Source organism: Rattus rattus, chromosome 3 (assembly GCF_011064425.1).
Source record: "Rattus rattus isolate New Zealand chromosome 3, Rrattus_CSIRO_v1, whole genome shotgun sequence".
NCBI classification, from domain to species: Eukaryota; Metazoa; Chordata; class Mammalia; order Rodentia; family Muridae; genus Rattus; species Rattus rattus.
This window is the reverse complement of record NC_046156.1, coordinates 156,212,597-156,232,293: the sequence shown is the minus strand read 5'-3', so window position 1 is coordinate 156,232,293 and position 19,697 is coordinate 156,212,597.

Below are 19,697 nucleotides of genomic sequence, written 5' to 3'. Positions count from 1 at the left end.
TGTATAGTCTTTAGGTAGTGGCTTAGTCCCTGGAAGCTCTGGTTGCTTGGCATTGTTGTTCATATAGGGTCTCGAGCCCCTTCAGCTCTTCCAGGTCACTTTCAAAGGATGCTTTGGCTCAGATTCCTTTATGTCCACAGGCTTTGCTTTTCCACCAGTGCTTTACAGCTGACTGGTCTTTCTAGACACTCTTCAGCATTAACTTGCCATTTTAGGGTGTTTTCCTTCAATAAAGCATTACCTAACAGCTATTTTTTCCTATCAGTGCTTTAAAACTAACTTGCATTGCTTCAAACTCCCCTCTGGTCTCTGCGACTCACATCCTTTCTCATCCAACTGACTGAACCAGGTTCCTCTTTGTTAATTATAGTCAGCTGTTTGGATGTGTTCTGATCATCACGTTTGGGGCTAGTCCACTTCCTTTATCCTTCCTCATTTGAGAAGATATTTTAGACATTGTTTTTCAAGATATTAAAACTGTTCTTCGTTCCCCTTCTCAGATCTCAGTTCTGACGTTGTCCATCAAATCATCAGGGTGTGCTGATTTTTCTTCTTTCTGCAGTCTCAGATTCGTAGTTTTGATGGGTTTTTTCTTTTTTTGCACTTTTAGTACATGAATAGTTCCATCTGCCTCACTGAGCCCAAATTCCACTCTAAAGCATAGCCTTACGTGTCGCATTTTAGATAGCATAGTTTCCATGTCTCAAAGTTGGAATTTTTTCCCATTTGGTGTCTTTCATTAGTCTTAATTACATTTTTTTCAGTCCTTTAGGAAATCACAAAATCCTTACATGCTTGCCGAATAGCACTAAGCTCAGCATCACTTGTGGCTCAGTCTCTATTCACTACATTTTCTCCTTTGGGGGTCACATTTCCCTCGCTCTTGTCATTTTTATTGTAAACTGAATAATCTAAACATTATGTTGTTGGATCCAGTTTGTACTTGTGTTTTAAAGAGGATTGGATTTTTGTCTTGGCAGACAATTCAGTTACTCTGAGTAAGGATAATCCTTTTCAACTTGCTTTATAAGTTTTATTTCTCTGGATCTAGTTAGCCTTTTGATTTAAACAAGCTTTAATACAGGGCTTGTGTAGTTATGTCTATGATATGTTAGGTAGTCTGTCAGTCAGTCAGTCAGTCATTCAGTCAGTCAAGTCAGTTTATCTGTCTGTCTTTCTGTCAGCAAAAGAACTCAGGGTGTACAGCAAAAGTATCTCTCTGAACTATTGAGAGCCAAGCATACCTTGGTCTGATGTGAAAAATGTCAATCATTAGTCATTCCTTTGGCCCTAGAGTTTCATTCTATGCATGTATGTCTTGGAAGTCAGCGATATATTTTCAGGAATCTGATGTATGTTGTTGGAGGTCCTTGCCTGTGTAGAGCCATTGCACTGATTTGATTTTTTTCTCTGTCCTCTCTGTGTTCTCAAGCCCTGGAGATCTTGTGCTTTGGTTTCTTTGTCTTCATTGATTCCTGGAGATGTGCCAGGCAGAGGCATGTGACCACTCAGCTCTTTCCCTTTTCCTTTGTAAGCCAGTGATCTGGACTGTTATTTAAAATTTATATTCATTTTCCCCCAACATGTTTGTATAATTTCTTTCATTACTCAGAGGAAAAAATGTTCTTCAATGCACATAGTCCAGAACTAGTTCTTGGAAAAAGAATTACTTCTTGAATTTGAGGACAAAGGCAGTTTTTCCCTTCTGGAGAAGTTAAATTTTGTCAGTCCTGTTTTTAATTTATTAAGCTAGAAATTTCCTCCCCACAACACACTCAGGGACTATCGATATATCTTATATCTGTAGACTTTAGATGCAGTGTTTGGGTCTGATTTTTCTCTTTTAATTTTTTTTTCACCTGACAGCTGTTTAAAATTTGAAGAAGAAAGTATATTTTTCTCCAGAAATGTTTTTTTAAATCCTTCATAACCTTGAGTACTTTCAGATATTATTAGATTAGCAAATTTTTTTGCTACAGTATGTAGCGTAAGGGAAAAGGTAGTGCTCTAGCAAAATCCTGCACATAAAATTTACTTTGTAGTATCAAATTCTTTAATTATTATATGCTCATAAATAAACAACCATAGAGTATATGGGTCTTAGAACAACACAATACTATTTTTAATCTTCATTTTTCTAAGAAATATTTGGATGTAAGATACCAGGGCTTAAAGAGTCCTGATATAAGGACTCCTGATATGGTCATATTATTTTTTCTCTTATAAATTTCTCATTTCAGTTATTTTGTGCATGTGCATTCATGTGTTCCTGTGTCCCCGTGTTACTGTGACTGTCCATGTGGCTCTCTCTCTCTCTCTCTCTCTCTCTCTCTCTCTCTCTCTCTCTCTCTCTCTGTTTCTCTCTCTCTCTCTGTGTGTGTGTGTGTGTGTGTGTGTGTGTGTGTGTGAGAGAGAGATCACACACCCTTGCCCCGCCCCCGCCCCCACCCCCTGCCCTGACACTTACATGCTTTTTTTCTATAAGTATTTCCTGGTCATGGTGACTCTTCACAGCAATAGAATACTTGGACAGAACAATCCTCATTTGTAGTTATCTGATAACTACCAGTATCTCCTGCTCAGAGAAACTGTAGTAGATTGTTTCATGGTTAAGAAAACCCAAAACAAACAAACTAACGACAAAACATAAAAACAAAATCATGGGTAAAGTAATGTTTAATTGGGTCACGTGGATTTGCTTGCTAGCGTTCCATGTTTAGAAGTTCTATATACATTTCCAGGCTTTTCTACAGCACACAGAGTGAAGCTGCTCTGTACATACTGCTGTGTAAGAAGCTTCCTTGAATTACTTATTCTTTTCGCCCCTTGTTTCAAAGTTTCAAACGTTTTTAGTTTTTTCCTATGATCTTTTCTTCTTGTAATTGCCTAAAGGCTGATCTACAATTTAACACGGAGCAAATTTGCATATCATTGCTACAAAGGTAAGTTGGGTATTACAAGTTAACCAGTTCTCACTGTTTAAATGCTCAGCAATGCTGGGTCTCCTTTACACTCAGCTTGAGTATCAAGTACTTTGAGCCATGGTCATTGATGGATATCATATATCAGTGTATTTCAATTATAAATGTGGATTCAGTATGCTATTGCTTACTGGCTGTGATGGTTATTCTTCATTGTCAACTTGACTGGAATTAGAATCACCATGGAAATGTGTCTCTGAAGGTGTTTGAGGAGATGTTTAACTGAAAAGGGAAGACGTACTTACCCTGGTCTGGGGAGCGAGCCTTCATAGACCAGGTCTTGATAAGGAGTTGAGCTCAGCACTATCGTTCATCTCTGTCTGCTTGCTGACCGTGAAAGCAATATGACCAGCTACTTGACAGTGCTGCTGACTGATAACGCCTTCCTCACCACAGTGGATCACACATGCAACCAAGATCCCAAATAAACCCATCCTTCCTTTGGTAGTTTCTGCTGTCATATGTTTTCTCACAGGAATCAGAAAAGAAATTCTTATGTGAGTTAATCCTGTAAATTGTGATTTTAGTGCAATTTCTCATATTTGTTGAGAAGTCTTTGAAATGCTAGCTCCTATTGATTTCCATTTTGAAGACAGGACTTTAATACATTTTTATTTTAATTTGCAGCTACTTGAATATTGTTTCATAACAGTCAAGAAAAGAAATTAGAGGAGTTCCTTCCACTTTAAAAATTAATAAGCTGGTTTACAGAGTTGTTTGTTATTAAAATATTTATTAGCCTCTCAAGAACAGAAACATCTTTTCTTGTTTCTGGCTACCAAGCCATGCTTGCAAATATCTTAGAAAGTTCTAATGTGCAAACACATTTCGTTTTACCTTTGTCACAATTTTATTTCCTAACCATGTGTAGAGGTTAGATTTTGACACAAGCGCTCTACTTTATCCAGTCATATGTGCTAGTTAGGCTCCTCCTACTCAGGCATGTAAAATAAACTCTTGGTTCTATACAGAATCACATAAAACCTTTGCTCTCGACTTTTCTCTTTGTACTGATCTGTAACTCATTCTCATTTTCTTTATGACTATGACTTCATGAGGCGCTTACATTCTCAACAGCTCATTGTAGATCTTGGGCTTGTCTGAGGACCTGAATACATAACATGGAACATGTAAGTCAGGAGGATAAACAGGCTATGGTAAGCACACTAAGTGAAAATGTTTCTACAAATTGTGGAAAACTTATGCGAAATTGTATGAAATGTTACAAGACACATTCAAACCAGGGCATCTAGAAGGGAACAAATGATGGCAACCTTCTTCTTGCAGCTTTGATACTCCACCGTCGTATATAGGAAGATGTTCACAGGCATCTGGGCTAAGCGCATGGGTATTTCTGGTTACCCATTGTTCTGGAACCGTAGAAGAGGAGGACTTAGCATCACATGACAAGGAGCCTAGTATTGGCTGGGAAATTATATTAAACTAGAATACATAAGTATTGACTGGTAATAAATGTTTACATTTCATTAAATATCTCTTTGTAGCATCATATTTTTCTCCATTAGTGAGTAATGCATTGGCTTGTATCATTATCTTTCCTTAATATTAAGCTATGACTACATGTTTGAAAGAGACTAAGGCTACTTTTTATGCAATATTCTTTTACTTCTGCTTTATTGTCTAAATTACCACTTATTACAATTTAGTTTAATCATTTATATATAGAGGTATTGTTGATCCATCACAGTTTCATACCATCTTTGTATGTTGGATATTAGAACAACTTACAGAAACTATTTAAGGAATCACATCTTCCCACACTTTGGAGCAATTTAGTAACTGTGATCACTTAGCTATGGTTTCTTTTTTATTGATCTGTTTAATCTTTCTGAATCTTTTATGTTGTTGGTATGTCATTTCTATATTCCAATGTATTAAATACATTTAAAGTTTATTTGCATAATGTTATACTTTATGTACATTTGATTTAAAAATTATAAACTTAAAATTCACCTACGTATATACATTCAAAAATGAACTTTTTCATAAAAACAAAGGGTTTTTTTGAAAACAAAAACAGTATACCCCTAAGTTAACCAGATGTCTTAGTTGGGGTCTTATTTCTGTGAACAGACACCATGACCAACATGAGTTTTATAAAGACAACATTTAATTGGGGCTGGCTTACAGGTTCAGAGGTTTAGTCCATTATTATCAAGGTGGGAGCATGGCAGCACCCAGCCAGGCATGGTGCAGGAGTTGCTGAGTTCACCTGAAGGAAGCCAGGAACAGGATTGAGCATCCTCAGGCAACCAGGAAGAGGGTCTCCAAGCCCACTCACACAGTGCCACACTTCCTCCAACAAAGCTACACCTTCTAATAGTTCCACTCCCTGGGCCAAGCCTATGCAAATCATCACACCAGACTACAAATGTTTACACTGAAACCAGCTTCTATTCAGATAGTATGGAGGTTTGGAATGGAAGCTGTGTAGCTTCATGTTGGATTTGCTCCTCTCATTGCAGTCTATTTTTAAAATTCTCATTTCTTTATTCTTGAAAATGTTTGAAAGGAGGTTTTTCTCTTACTGATATTTACCCAGATTGCCTCTGGGATTATATTTATTTAATACTGATACTCATTTTAATTTTATTTTTGGGCTGATATTATTTCCTTTTGGGAGAAGTAGATGGGCTGGTCTATATGTGATGTGTAGTCTTTAGATAGAGCAAGGAATGTAGGTCCTGCTGAAGGAGAAAGAAGACAATACATGGTGAGCTCATGATACGTTCACCCTTAGGTTGCTTTAAAATTTTAGCACTTACATTTTTAAATTCCTTTGACTCCATCGAGATCCACGTGTCATGGTCCCCTGTCCTTGATTTATGGATGCCAGATGTTTCCACTCCAGTGGGAATGCTCACATTCTCCATCCTTTGTTGTATTAACCCTGTGACATCAGAAAATAATCACTCAACGCCTTTGTTTCAACTTCCTTTCAAGGTATTGAGTGTCCCTTGGTGTCACATCATTTGACATCAGTGCCAATTTTTAGGATAGATGGCACAGGTTTGTGTATCATGACTGTTGGAGACTTCCTCAATAAAGGTCTGCAATGCACATTTATCTTAAGGGCTGTGTCTATAGGAGAGAGTGTTTGGTTTTCTTTCTTTACTACAAAATATGCTTGACTTGCTCTGGGAATACATTTGAGGTACGCCAATGTTTTGGGTTTTTCTTGTCATTGTCAATAGCTGTGTCTTTGTCTCTTTTGCTTACCCTTTCATAATCTTTCTTTTCTTGGCTGTGGTAGAGTTGTTAAAAGTTCTTTGGTTTGTTCCCTCATATCCCTTGTGGCCCATCAATCCTTGATGAGGGACATTCGGAGTGTCTGTTTCTGGGCTGAATTTTTGCAGGGAAAGATTCACTGCAGAAATTAAGTTTTGGGGATTTTATTCCTATGCTGAGTCACTTTGTACTTCTGTATCTTGAGGCTGATTGTTAGCTGGGAAATTATTCATCCTGTTTCTCAGTTCTAAGACCAGTAATCAAAGTCTGCTCTGGAAAAATTCTCACTGTTCTTAGATCAAACTGAATTTAATCATAGACCAAGTATCACTGTCAGCTGCCTTGTGTGCTTAAAAATGTGGCTGTTCTTGAGATCTGCTGCATTATCTCACCAGAACTGTTGCTTTCTCTTCCAGTCCAAGAATGTATATGTGCATACATGTATGCACATATTATATATACATATATTTATATAATGTATATATTTATATAATATATATATTTATATATGTATATATGTTTTATTTACAATGTGTATACACATCTATACATCTATATACACATGTGTATACATACATACATATATATAACAATATCAATATTGTGACTCTTCTGTAGAGGAGAGCACTTTTTTCTTATTACTGTTATTTTTTTACAGTCAAGTAGTTACCCTCCTCCTGGTCTATCCTTTCACAGTTCTTCATTCCATTCTTCCTCCCCCCAGTCTCCAAGAGGATGTCCCTCCTCTGCCAGGCCTTCCTACTTCCTGGGACCTCAAGTCTCTCAAGGATTAGGTGTGTCTTCTCCCTGAGGCTAGACCAAGCAGTCCTCTGCTGTATATGTGTTGGGGTGCCTTTGGACCAGCACTGTATGCTGCTTGGTTGGTGGCTCAGAGTCTGAGAGATCTCAGGGGTCCGGGTTATTTGAGACTGCTGGTCTTCTTATGGGGTCACCTTCCTGTTCAGCTTCTTCCAACCTTTCCCTAATTAACCGGGATCCCCAACTTCAGTCCATTGTTTGGGTGTAAGTATCTGTATCTGTCTCAGTCAGCTGCTTGTTGGGCCCCTCAGAGGGCAGCCATGATAGGTTCCTGTCTGTACCCACAGCATAGCATCAGTATTAGTGGCAAGCCTTGGAGCCTTAGGGGAGGGTGTTTCTTGTTTTGGTTCCATAAGGAATGATTCAACTTCTACCTACCATGAAAACAGTCTTGAGTTTCCTGTATTATATATCAAATTTATACCTTTTCTTTCATTGTTACCTACAAAATATTTTTAGTGATTAGAGCAATATTTAAAAAAGAAGAATGTATTTATATCAATTTTATATCATGACCAAATTGGAACTTGAAATTGAGTTCAGTTTGCAAATACCTTACTTCTTTATGTTTTCTTCCATTCAATAACTTTTATAAGGAATTATAAACTCCTGAAAGCCACGAATGTACATTTCTTCCTTTAATAAAGTTCTAAGGCTGGGGCCAATGATAGATAGCAATTTATTAAGTGGCTTTTGTTGTCAGAAATATTTTTCAATCTCCAAAAGTGGAGTTATCTGACAATATGTAAATGAATTCTATATTCCTTGCATCACATATTTCTTTTTTTTTTTTTTGCAACCTTCTTTTAATAAGATTTCTCCTCTAGCCAACCACCCAGCAGTGGTAGTGGAAGAAGTGCATCACATATTTCTAAATTGAAAGATTCTTAACCTAAAATCTAATCCATGAAAATGAATGCAGATGTATTTTATTATTGTGAAGGTCTGTTTTATGCTTGTGTCTATCAGATAAAATTTTTGTTCTAATCTTTACATTCAGGCAGTACTATTATTTAACTTTATCTTGCAGATGGGGCCACGTGAAGTTAAAAAAAAAAAAAAACTTAAGCAAATTGCCAGCTACATAGTGAGATTAAAGTAGAACCTAAACAATGTCTTTTTAAGTGGTTAACATAGAATTGCCTGTCTAAATTTAAAAGAGAACCAAAATATAATCAACAAATAATTTAGCCGTCTACTCTATGCCACACACCCAGGTAGCCAGGAGAGAGGTACACAAGTAAATAAGGCGTGATTCTGAAAGCTTTGTAATTATCTGGTTGAAGTAAGAGGCAATGAGGCTTTGCAACTACCTACATCACTGTATGCAGTGACAGACAATAATCATTATAAACACAAAAACAATGGTAGGAAGACGCACAGTAAGCCCAGGTGTACGTTGTCAGGATTGCATCTTTACGATGTTGTAGAACAGGATTTGGCTCAGTGAGGTAACTAATAAAAGCTTTCTAGAACATCCCAGAGGATTTGATCTCCCTAGAAAGCACAGCCTGTCTTGTATCACAGTGTTTGCTGTGAGGATCCTGATGGCTGCTTGGCTCCAGTGTTTGACGAAGGCATTTGGCACGGATCCCACCTGTTTCTGCGTTTATTTGACCCCTGGATGCCCTGCCTTCCCCTGTGACCTAGGTCGTTACCAGGAACAGAACCTGCTGCTCTCCTGCTGCTTTCCAGTACTGACTGAGCAAATTCCTCATCTAAATTCTGCAGAGCTTGGCAGTAAGCTCCAGCAGGGACATACGGAGGCAGAGCGAAAGGAGGGTTATGTAACTGCCCAAACTCATGCCAGATTCAACTCAGGCAGAAGCACTCATTTTGATAGAAACAAGGTATATGCATCCCTTGGCTTCAGTTCATACATTTTAATTTTGACTTGATACACAATATAATAAAGCATGCTGCTTCTAATAATTGTATAGAGACTCTGTGCAGTATAATATATAAAATATTGACTAATCTACGAGGTCAACTGTATAAAAGTTAAATGAAAGCATAGGAAGTCTGATTTGGGATATTTCTGGATATAACACCATTGGCAGACATGAGGTAGGTTTAACACTGTAAATCTGTCTGCTGTGTTTGGAAGTTTTAGGATCGCAGTTTCAACCTACCCCCCTCCCCCCAGTGGATCCAATTAACTCTTTTCTCCAGGCGCTTGGATAAAATTAGATCTTTTCTTTCCTTCTTTTTCCTCATCTTTCCTACTTTCTCTCCATTTCTCTATCCTTCCCTAGTTGAAGCTGAATATATCCATTTCCCTGATAATCTAGTTGGAATTAATGTCTTCAGACAGGGTTGACCTATGTGAGCTCTGAATGAAAAAAAATGCCCCCATAACTTGGTCATTTGAATAATTGGTTCTCAGTGGGAGGTGCTGTGTGAAGAGATTTGTGTTGTACATTTGTGAAGGAAATACGTCACTGTCACTGGTGGCAGGCTTTGAGACCACAGAGCCTGTCTTCAGTTCACTTTTGTTTTTTCTGCTTTGTGGCTACATTTGAAGATGTTAGCTCTCTGCTGCCCCTTGGGCCATGCCTGCCACTTACTGCTATGCCTCCTCACCATGATGAACATGTCCCTGTGGAACCATAGGCCCAAAATAAACTCCATAAACAGTTGCTTTTGGTTTTGGGGATTTATCAGAACCACAAAAATTAACTAAGTTAGCCTAGAACTCAAAGTAGGGCTCGGGATGTCCTTGAACTCACAATCATGCTGCAACAGCCTCTTGGTACTGGGATTACAGGCATGTACCAACATATCAGTTTTTGCTGCCTTGTTCTTGAAGATGAGTAGAGATACTTTATATAGAAGTCTCTGTTTGGGGCAAATGCTAGCAGCAAAGCATTGAACTGAGAATGAGACCCCTGTAGGGGGAGTTAGAGAAAGGATTGAAGGGGCTAAAGGGGCTTGCAACCCCGTAAGAACAACAATGCCAACCAACCAGAGCTCCCAGGGGCTAAACCACTACCCAAAGACTATACATGGACTGACCCATGGCTCCAGCTACATATGTAGCAGAGGATGGCCTTGTTGGGCACCAATGGAAGGGGAAGCCCTTGGTCCTGCCATTGTTGGACCTCCAGTGTAGGGGAATGTTGAGGGGGCAGGAAGGAAGGTGGATGGGGAGGAGAATACCCTCATATAAGAAGTGGAGGGGGATGGGATAGGGGACTAATGTCCGAGAAACCAGGAAAGCAAATAACATTTTTATTTAAATAAAAATATCTAATAATAGAAAAAAAGAATAAAAGTATTGAGTTTTAAAGGCAGAATTATTTAGAAGCTCTCAGAAAAGGAAAAGAAGAAGAAGAAAAGGAAGTTGTCTCTGTTTGTTAAATGAAGACTGTTACCTTATTAAAAAGAACTGAAAAGCCCCTGGAAACAAAGCAGAGATCAAGAAGTCTAAGCTTTATGGAAGTTCAGTTGTTATTTATCTGTGTCCATTTCTAAACCTGCATTCCTACTGATGTGGACTGATTATTTACACACACACACACACACACACACACACACACACACACACACGACTGTATATATAAATGTATATTTTATATAATACATATATATATAGAAGCATTAGTCTAAGAATTGATGGTGCTTTATAACTTTCAAAACTTTTATTCACCATAATTTCTGTGGTAAGAGTTTATAAAAGTTTTTACTTATTTTTCATTGGGCCACCTTACTATTATTAGTATCTTAGAATTCTTTATATAATTTAAGAGCACAATCAAATGTATGCTCCAAAACATTAACTTTAAGTTGTGATTTTTGCTCCATTTTATTTGAAGTGTATTCCTAAAGCTTTCAATTTTGATGTATCCTAATTACAGTGTGTATAAAATGGCCATCTTCCTATCTACAAAATATTTCCTCTGGTTATAAAGTACCTCTATTCTCTTCTTTTCTAGTTGTTTTCTAGTCTGAAGTGTTAGAATTAGGTTTGAGAACTATTTCAATCACCACAGAAAATAATATGACATTTTCTCCAAATTCAACAATATCAATCATATGATAGAAAATATCATTTATAGCTCTATTCACTGCCCAAAATATCTAAAGGAGACTATAGATTAAACACTTTAGAATATTGGAACATTCAAGAATTTTCTGTGTAGAACGTCAGTAGCACAGCAAAGAGCTCCAAGAATTTATAAATGAGATTATACAAAATCAAAGCTTTTGCACATCCAAAAAAACTATCAGCTGAGTGAACAGATGGTTCATAGACTGGGAGAAAAACTGGTGCAGCTAATATAGAAATCAGTGCAGGGCTTCTCAGGAACTTAAAGTAAAAATCCTCTTTGACCCCACTATGTTGCTACTCATTTCAGGGTAAATAAAAGATTCTAACCAGTTGCACATCCTGTTGCTTTTTTATAATAGGAGGGAGTGGTGAACTTACATATCTACCAACCCATATACAGTACAGTCTTATTCAAGCCTTAAAGAAAAATAAAATTTGTAGGAAATTTGATGGGACTGGAAAATATTATATTTAGTGAGGTATCCCAGGCTCAGAGAGCCAAAGACATTTATGTGTCATGCATGGAACCTAGTTTATACATTTTATATATGTTTATTGACATTGAATTGTGTGGAGGAGCCAGGTTACAGGAAAGCTGGCTCATAAAATCAGTTTGGGGGAAGAGGCTTTCAGGCTTGAGAGAGAAATATCACATGTGTTATGCAAGTGGAAGGAGGAATACCGGGTAGAAGGTTAGAAATAGGGAGGAGGACGGAAGAGGTACAGGGAAGAGACTCAAACCAAACTAAGTATGACTGGAAATGCTACAAGAAAACTTGCATAATAAAATTATGCAAATGTAAGACCTGACCTAGGACATTATTAAAGGAATGAAAATGCTATTTAAAATAAGATAATTGTCTTATCAAAAAGGAAACATATTTGATCTTTTCATCTTATATTTTAACTTTACATTGGCCAATATATTTCACATTCTTGCATTTTATTTTCTCAGTGCGATTCATCCATTGTCTATTTGTCAAACTCTATAACCAACTAAATCAATCAAATCCAGCATTAATCCATGCATTTTGTTTTTATAAAAACATTTGCTTAATTATGTATCTCTCTCTCTCGCTCTCGCTCTCGCTCTGTGTGTGTGTGTGTGTGTGTGTGTGTGTGTGTGTGTTTCACATGTTCCTGACTTGAAGCAGATATCAGAACCCAGGGAGCAAGAGTTAGAGGCAGTTGCGAGTCTTTTAGCATAGGTGCTGGGAACCAAACTCAAGGAACAACAAGCACCTTTAGCTGCTGAGCCATCTCTTTAGCCCCAATGGTTGTACTACCTACCCAGATAGTCTTCACTACTAAAGAAAATTTAATCAATCCACTTTATTCATTCCTACTTCATTTTTAACCTCCAATCCTAAATAGCTAGTTCTGTCTTATAAGATTCAGCTGAATCACAGAGATTTTGAATCTGAATGCAGGTGATTAGAATCAAGTTTCAAAGTTCAGATGTGTTGTAAACCACAGTTGTGATGGCACCCACAGAATCAATTATTTTGTCAGAAACTCTTTTCTGATCACTTGCTTCTTGTGTATTCACTTGGCAGAAAGATGAAAGATATTTACAGTTCCTTTTGTGTGGGCATGACTGCATGACCTAATTACCTCTCAAAGACCCCCTCCCCCCCAACTCTCAGCATCATCCTCAGAGGTTTAGACTCCAATCTGCATTTCAGGAGGAAGAAAGAATGGACAATGGTTGGGTTTACAGGACTGGCAACCTCAGAAAACGTTGCAAAGTACCATGCTAGTGTCAGTTCCACTCTTGTTACATTAAGAAAATTCATTCCCAGGGAAACAGAATCTGCATGAAGATTAGAGGAATCCTTCAGTAGTGTGCATTTTTACAAGCATATCTGAATATCCTGTATTATAACTTACTCTTTGTCTTTAATGTTTTATACAAATCTATGTAGTATGCAGTGCACCCAGGATATAACAGTCCTCTGTGACTTAGGACCTTGTGGGTCTTTCTCTCAGTGAATCCCTTTCCTTTGGCCTTTCATTGGTTTTCTGTCCAAGGGAGAAGGCAGGCCCCTCAGCTGTTCACTCCTCCCAGGCTTTAGTACTGCGTTTGATCACATATAAACTATATTTATTATCACAAGAGATAAATAGTGTGATATCCTCATCAGGTATCATAGTCTTCTTTGTTCTAGCTATGAAAAACATGTTTTATTATTGTATATGGTTGACTTAAAAGATAGGTGTTATTTTGTGGTTTGAGTTGCAAAATGTAATAGAACATTTTTGATTCTTTTTCTTCTGCTTTACAAGACCTTGCAAACAGTTGAACTATATCCATGCTATTAGTAAATGTTTGTGTAAATATAAGTGTCCACAAATTAGTTGATTTTAATAATAATATGTATACATTTTTCTTGGGATGGGCAAGAAAAGGAGTATCTGGCATGATTCTATGATGATAATCGTATCAGTAAGTGATTGACCTAGCAATCAAGAGTAGTTGTTAGCAATTAATTCTGTGCCCAGGAAAATTTCCATGGACTTCAAGATACTGTATTTACTGTAACAGTTACATCTTCCTGGCTACACATAGGATTTAAGTAGAATGCTATGTGGTCCACTTTTTCCTCCAGATTTTTGTTTGAAGAAGGTCCTCATCCCCTTCCACACTTAAACATACTAAGTCTTTTACCCTCCAGGACTAAATATTCTCTATTACAACTTGGTTCTGGAATCATAAACTTCTCCCTGAAAGCATGATCAACTGAATTTCTTTTGATCTGCAAATCCAAACTTTTCAGTTTTTAGAAGGATAACTGAATTAATTACCATATCAGATAGAAATCAGAGTTCCCATAAATAAAGTCATAACTTTTAGATGGAACCTGTAAATATAAGACAGAAGTGGGACACAGAACACTCAGATTGTGTCCTTTTCAAAACCACCTAAGAATTTGGCGAGGACAAGAAGACTTCTGAAGATCTAAACACAGGGACCACCTAAGAAACTTCTAGGTTTAGATAAAACAGCAACTTCTGAAGTATCTTCATTGTGTATGGAGAGCTATTTTTGAAAAGTTTTTTTCAATCAATAAATTTAACAACCATCACTTTGTTATACTAAAGGCTGGAGGTTGCCTTTTGGGTGAAGACACATTGTGAATTGAGGCACTTTTACCTGTACAAAGAATCCACTTCAACACTGTGGATGGAAGTGCTTACCTGGACAAATAATCCTTCTACCAATCCTGTTTTGTTTTTCTAAACAGGTAGAGAATCATCATTTTGAGCTTTAATCGAAATAACGGTGGCTTTGTGCATATTTGTTGCTTTGCTTGGCAAGCTGAGTTGAAATTCTCACTGATATCTGTTTAGAAAGGTGAGCAGGGAGGTCAGAAAGTTCGGAGAGGAAGATTAGACACAGGTCTGTAAGTGAGAGATTCTTTGCTGTGTGAATAGATTTTGAGCAAAAGGATACATAATTGGGCATTACATCTTAAGTTTTCTTAGTCTTTTTATAATATCCTGCTGTGACATATTGACTTTTCAATAAAAGTCCATTATTAAAAAATGCTTGCTGAGAGTGGTGTTTGCTCAAGGTTAAAATTTAAAAATGATGTGTATCACTTGGGTCAACACAGAGTGTGAAGCAAGGTACAGTTGCTGGGGCAGAAATAATGGGTTGGAAAAGTCAGGAAAGAAAACGATCTCTGCTAGAAGCTGTAGATAATTAGTAGGAATTTAATTCTTAGCTAACTCTTGTTATTGGTCCTGAATCATTTTAGGTTTTCATTTAAATTCAGATGGCTCTGAGACATAAAGAAAATCATCAAGTCTGGGGGAGCAAAAACAACTTTGACAGAAAAAGCGATAGCAGTCCTCTTCCCTAAATTATTGAAGAAATATTCTTCATTACCATAAGCAGGACAGCAGAGTAGGAGATTCCAGGCTCCAACACCCCCCATGAAAACAATTTCTACAAATCAACTCAGGAGTCCAGATAATAATCTTCATCAATGACAAAATTAAAAAGGGAAAAAGCAGAGGGGTATTGTCCTTCCTGTGTCATCTCACCAACAGTTGGGGTGGGGGGGAGAGACAGAGAGAGAGAGAGAGAGAGATATCCCTACTCTATAGTCATCCTTACATTGGAAAAAAGGCACAGGAGCCCAGAAGTGCGCTCAACCTTTTCTAGCATGAATGCAATGACCCTTTAATAACCGAGAAGCATGGAGTTTGAGCTCTAGCAATAAGTGAAGAGGAGCGGAAAATGTCAGCATCAATCGTGTGTGGGGATCATCATGATTTTCAGTGACTGGATTGACAGGGGGCCACAGACACTTCCACTGCTGAGGATCACATCAGCCATCATGGCCACTGGACTTTTTTTCATAACATTTGCCTCCAATGAACCTGTAATATCTATTTTGTGGTTTGGGTCAGAGAATTTTTTCCTAAGGACTGGTTGCTAAGGGATGTTTACCGATCTGTTATGTAGTGGTGCAGCCTTTAGGGACTGCCCACACACTACATACCATGCAACATTATCAGATCCAGTACTACCACAAAGGTGTACATGTCCCAGATCTGGTACTAAGCATGAATTCATTGGCCACAGTTTCCTCCTTTGGGGAAATAGAGAGCTGGATAAAAAGCTTTGTCCATTCTGGTCCTGAAGAAGTTCAGTAGTATCACAGGCACCCCATATACTTTATCTCTGAGGTCCTCCAAGGTCTTTGCTGACCCTGTGACTGATAAAGATATATGACTTTTCATATATTCAAACCTCATGACTGACAACTTTTATTTTGCATTGAAACAAGTCCATAAGGTCTTGAAGAAGTCAGTTCTGTCCTAGTATGCAGGCATTAAGACAAGACTATAAGGAAGGTGAAGAATAAAGGACATTTGGTAATATACCCCATCCCTAAAAAAACCTTACAGAATTTTACTCCCAGAACCTTCTCACTGACTCATGTCCTCTTCTTTTTTCTGTATAACCTAACAAGGACATTTGTGTTGCCCAGAAATGCATGTGCTTAGAAGCCATGTGTAGGGTTTTTCCCTGTGCACTTTGGCATGTCTATCGGTCCTTGTGGATTCTCTTTAGGCATCTTTGCAGTTTCAGGATTTTTCTTTTTTTCTTTTTTTCTTTTTGTTTTTTAAAGGAGAACTATCTCTAATATTCTACAATGTTATCATTTTTATCACATGCTTTTTACATAGTAACTTTTTTTTTTGGTTGTTGCATTGTTCTCTCTCTTTTTTATTAACTTGAATATTTCTTATATACATTTGAGTGTTATTCCCTTTCCGGTTTCGGGCAAACATCCCTCCCCCTCCCCTTCCTTATGGGTGTTCCCTCCCCACCCTCCCCCATTGCCGCCCTCCCCCAACAGTCTAGTTCACTGGGGTTCAGTCTTAGCAGGACCCAGGGCTTCCCCTTCCACTGGTGCTCTTACTAGGATATTCATTGCTACCTATGAGGTCAGAGTCCAGGGTCAGTCCATGTATAGTCTTTAGGTAGTGGCTTAGTCCCTGGAGGCTCTGGTTGCTTGGCATTGTTGTTCATAAGGGGTCTCGAGCCCCTTCGAGCTCTTCCAGTTCTTTCTCTGATTCCTTCAACGGGGGTCCTATTCTCAGTTCAGTGGTTTGCTGCTGGCATTCGCCTGTGTATTTGCTGTATTCTGGCTGTGTCTCTCAGGAGAGATCTACATCCGGCTCCTGCCGGCCTGCACTTCTTTGCTTCATCCATCTTGTCTAATTGGATGGCTGTATACATGTGGGGAAGGCTCTGAATGGGTGTCCCTTCAGTCTCTGTTTTAATCTTTGCCTCTCTTCCCTGCCAAGGGTATTCTTGTTCCCTTTTAAAGAAGGAGTGAAGCATTCACATTTTGATCATCCGTCTTGAGTTTCATTTGTTCTAGGCATCTAGGGTAATTCAAGCATTTGGGCTAATAGCCACTTATCAATGAGTGCATACCATGTATGTCTTTCTGTGATTGGGTTAGCTCACTCAGGATGATATTTTCAGTTCCAACCATTTGCCTACAAATTTCATAAACTCGTTGTTTTTGATAGCTGAGTAATATTCCATTGTGTAGATGTACCACATTTTCTGTATCCATTCCTCTGTTGAAGGGCATCTGGGTTCTTTCCAGCTTCTGGCTATTATAAATAAGGCTGCTATGAACATAGTGGAGCACGTGTCTTTTTTATATGTTGGGGCATCTTTTGGGTATATGCCCAAGAGAGGTATAGCTGGATCCTCAGGCAGTTTAATGTCCAATTTTCTGAGGAACCTCCAGACTGATTTCCAGAATGGTTGTACCAGTCTGCAACCCCACCAACAATGGAGGAGTGTTCCTCTTTCTCCACATCCTCGCCAGCATTTGCTGTCACCTGAGTTTTTGATCTTAGCCATTCTCACTGGTGTGAGGTGAAATCTCAGGGTTGTTTTGATTTGCATTTCCCTGATGACTATTTCTCAGCCATTCGGCATTCCTCAGCTGTGAATTCTTTGTTTAGCTCTGAACCCCATTTTTTTAATAGGGTTATTTGTCTCCCTCGGTCTAACTTTTTGAGTTCTTTGTATATTTTGGATATAAGGCCTCTATCTGTTGTAGGATTGGTAAAGATCTTTTCCCAATCTGTTGGTTGCCGTTTTGTCCTAACCACAGTGTCCTTTGCCTTACAGAAGCTTTTTGCAGTTTTATGAGATCCCATTTGTCGATTCTTGATCTTAGAGCATAAGCCATGGGTGTTTTGTTCAGGAAATTTTTCAGTTTCAGGATTTTTCAAATGATATTTTTAGTTTTGCTCACTGATCTTATGGAGAGAAGCAAAACAGGCCTCCATACTGTCTATAAAATCTTTGTATAGATGTACTTATGTGCATAAATTTCTTTTTATTATTTATGAAGAATAATGATATACTTTATATTCAAAAGCATATCTTTTACCAATAGGTGGCATAGGAAAAGGTTTGTATATCCATATTTACAATATCTAGAGTTCGTTTTAATTTAATAAATTAAATTGATTCTTTTACAAAAAAAAGCAATTTCAAAGCAGAACTTACAGAATTCGTTGAGAAATGATGTCATTTTTGTAAAAAAATTATGTTTTCTTCTTAAAAACATACATTTAGCACCTATGTAAAGCTACCTATATATGGGAACACTAAAGAAAGCACTCTTCGGCTAATTGTCCCAGGGAATAATACATAGGGATGCGCATTTTCCTGTCTTTTTGGTAGTGTCTATTTTAAAGCTATTTTCTTTCAGAAAAATAATAGTCTGAGAAACTTAGCAGATCTCTAGCCTCCCTGCACGGAGTAATTCAAGGGACACATTAACTTCTGTACTTGGGGGCAAGCATAAATCTTTGTATAAAGAGGTGATATATAAATTCAGTAGGTGAACTGCAAGTACTGAGGGACATTTGTACACTTCAGTTACTGGGGATTTGAGCAGCTAAAGAGCAGACATTCAAGTGTTTCTATAAAGCTAAAACATACAGTCAAATGATAAAGTGCTCCTCATGAGAAAAGACCAGGCAAAGGCAGACTCTGCCCATTCCCAGGCTGAGAATCTATGATGCAACACTGGTCTCATAGATTTGCAACTCAATTTCTAGTTATTAACATAGTCTCATCAAACATATACTATAAAGTGAGGCCTTAAGGTGCAGCCATGTTAGTGCAGGCTCTTGGGAGGATAAGGAAAATGGTTATGAGTTTAAGGTTTGCTGAGCTTAGGGTAGGTTAAAGGCCAATTTATTGAGAAGATGTCTCTATAAATAATAGAAAGAGGCCCTCATTTCTGACTCTAGACATAAACGCGTAGTGCCATCAGGGCCCCCTGTGCACAGGGACGGGAGAAAAGGCTGTGCACGCCCTTCTGGTTGCTGCCCTCACATAGAGCTGAAACCCACCCCCGAGGAGTGACTTTAGGCCCCAGACTAGACTAGATTAGAGGTAAGACCAACTTTTCTGCTCCAAGTGACCTGCCTGGTGGACTCAAGACACACAAAGGCAAAAATTCCTCTGGGACTGGACACTTCCAGTTTCTAGCTGGAGCCCAAACCTCGCTGATCCTGGCCCACAGCTCCCTGCTTCCAAACTCCATGGGAGAGAGAGCTCATCGCCCAGAGAGGTGGCACTCCTGAGACTGCAGGGCAGGAGAGGCCGCAAGTACTGCCCACACTTGCCCACATCCCTGACCCAAGAGTAAACTGTATAGGGACTCTGGGGAAAGGAAGAAAGGGGCACTCAAGCTGCAGGTCCCCTGCGGTCCAGACTGTGCCCAGATCTGAAGGGACCTGGTCAAACAGCTCCTTGCACCCAAATCCCATTGGAGGGAGAGCTAAACCTTCAGAGGGGCAGACACGCCTGGGAAGCCAGAAGAGACTACACTCTGCTCACATTTCTGACTCTAGAGGAAAATGACCTGGGGCCCCTGTGCACAGGGACCAGAGAAAAGGCAGGGCAGGCCCTTCTGGTTGCTGCCATCACTGAGAGCTGAAATGCAGACCCCAAGGAGCACTTTCAGGCCTGAGACCAGAGGTAAGACCAATTTTCTGCTCCAAGTGACCTGCTGGTGGACTCAGGACACACGCCC